Consider the following 2,867-nt stretch of genomic DNA (forward strand, 5'->3'; position numbering starts at 1 on the left):
TGGAGGCCGTTACACAAATTGAAACAGGCCAGGTACCAAAGGACAAATACTACATGATTCTACTTCTGTGAGGGTGCAGAATAGTCACAGTCACAGAGAAAGAATGTAGAATAGTAGTTACAAGGGCAGGGCGTGAGGGACGGGGAGTACTTGATGGAGACAATTTCAGTTTGGGAGGATGATGATCAAGTTTTGGAGGCTGATGGTAGTGATGGTTACACGACCATGTGCACGCACTTGACATCACCAAACTACACACTTAAAAATGATGGCAAAGGTAAGTTTTATGCTATAACTATTTTAACACAATAAAAATAAAAATCCAAATTCTTACCACAGTCCCTGGCTGCTGCTTCAGTCTTTGTGGTTGTGCAGTCACTCAGTCGTGTCTGACTCTTTGTGGCCCCGTGGACTGCAGCACGCCAGGCTTCCCTGTCCTTCACTATTTCCTGGTACTTGCTCAAACTCATGTTCATCAAATCGGTGATGCCATCCAACCATCTCGTTCTCTGTCATCCCCTTCTCCTCCTGCCTTCAATCTTCCCCAGCATCAGGGTCTATGGCAAGACTTTATCACCTACCAGTTCCTTCCCCTCACTCACAGGCCTTCTGCCCTGCCTGCATCCTTTCTGAACCCAGACCAAGCACGCACTCCTGTTCTCTGATTACTAAGCTTTTCCTTCTCACAGGTCTCTGCTCAGACAGCCCCTGAAAAGCCTCCAGACCATCTACTGTTGAGCGTGAAGAGTAATTTTTCCTCCACCCTTCTGAGTTCTTGGTTGAGACTCCAGTAACAAAAGGCCGATTAACAAGAGAAAAACATGGTATATATTAGCATGTATACCTCATGTATCGGAGAAGGCAATGGCACCCCACTCCAGTACTCTTGCCTGGAAAATCCCATGGATGGAGGAGCCTGGTAGGCTGTGGTCCATGGGGCCGCTAAGAGTCGGACACGACTAAGTGACTTCACTTTCACTTTTCACTTTCACACATTGAAGAAGGAAATGGCAACCCACTCCAGTGTTCTTTTGTGTGTGTGTGTGTGTTTAAACAGCCCATTTAATGACCATTTGAAATATATAATCTTAACATTTTAATAACCAATTTAAAATTAAGATATGTAAGCACATTCTAATGCCTGATGACTACGAAAGAACAAGCACAGTTTGATAAAGTATCACCACTACATGAATTTTATAATCCAATACTTTACAAATTAGTTTTGGAGGTTCTGAGGAAGAATGGCTCTCAGAATTTCCAAAGAAATTTAGAGATTGAAAACAGACCACTTGGAATTCGCTAATGAAAATAATCATGTTAGCTGTCAGCATGCCTGACTTTTAAAAAATTCCTTGGTGTCTCTTTGGTGTACATTGGAATACACTATCATCCACATGAACCCCAATAAAACTCATTTCTAGATTGTTTAGGGGTTGATTAATTAGGTTATGTTTTCCAACCCCTATCTGCTCCTAAGAGATCGTATATCTTCTAAAGTTCTCAACTCACATTGGGTTTGTAATTTAAAAATTAAGTTGCAAATTGCAGTTTGCAATTGGGTTGTAAATAATAACAAGACATTTTTTAATTACTAGGTTCTCATACTCGAATTAGAAAAGGTTGATTTCAAAACTTGCCCTGAGATTTAAAAATGCATGGTGATTTTCTTGCCTGGAGAATCCCAGGGACTTGGGAGCCTGGTGGGCTGCTGTCTATGGGATCACACAGAGTCAGACATGACTGAAGTGACTTAGCAGCATACCTGTGTATACCTAGAGAAAATACAAAAATGACTAGAGATATCCAAAGGAAAACTAACAACTCCCTGAGGTGGTTTAGAATTCAGGCTTAGGGAATTCCCTGGAGGTCTAGAGTTAGGACTTGGACTTTCACTAGTGAGAGGCCTGGCTCAGTCCCTGGCTGCGGGAGCTGGGAGGCATGGCCAAAAACAAACAAAAACGAATTCAGGCTTCGGGGAGATGAAGACCTCTTACGGGGAGAGTAAAACGTTTTTAGGAACAATGAAAGACGACGAATGGGCCCTTAGAATAGGTTGGAGATATGAGAGTTGAACAAAACTTTTCTGGGTGTGGCATCCACTCCTACTCTTGAAACTCCCAGGGAGAGGGCTTAGTTACATTGAGCTCTTCTTTGGAGGGTCTGTGTTTAGGCAGGTGCGGGAGTTCAGAGAAAGCTTCTCCCGCATTTGCTGTTTTTCAAGTGCCTGCAGCTCAAAACAACCGAAACACCAAAGCACCATCTGTGGAGTTGCTGGACTCTTAAAGGCATATTTTAGAGCAGAGACTTTATTTCGTTCACGAGCAAGCCCTGCCTACACTTGGTAGTCAGTGTGTGTAAAATGAACGTTTACCTTTCCTATAACGTACACACATTTTCCTTGTATAATCAGAACTTTAATTTCAAAAGACAAAAGCCCTGGTCTACTGGAATTCTGCAGTCTAAACTCTTGGCACCCAAAAGGAAAAAACAAACAAACAAAAAAAACGGTGTACGAGGAATGTAAATGTCGTTGGAAGGCTAACGCGGAGCGCTCATCCAGGCTTCCGAGGCTCCCCCGGCGGCACCAACAACCACCGAACAGCACGAGCACGTTCGGGACATGAGCCACAGGTATTCAGTCAGACCCGCGGGCCGGGCGAGGGGGAAACCGACGTCCCAGCAAGCGAGACACAGCCCGCCAGCGCGCACCCGCGCAAACCGAAGACAGCCGGGCAGGGGCGCGGGACCCTCTGGCCCGCGTCTCTATGGTAGGCGCGGGACACCGGAAGTGGCAGTCGTGAGGGGGCGGGGCTGGGGGCGGGCCCGGGGGGCGGGGCCTCCGCCACCTCCTCAGCTCGGGGCAG

This window comes from Dama dama, chromosome 32 (assembly GCF_033118175.1).
Source record: "Dama dama isolate Ldn47 chromosome 32, ASM3311817v1, whole genome shotgun sequence".
NCBI classification, from domain to species: domain Eukaryota; kingdom Metazoa; phylum Chordata; class Mammalia; order Artiodactyla; family Cervidae; genus Dama; species Dama dama.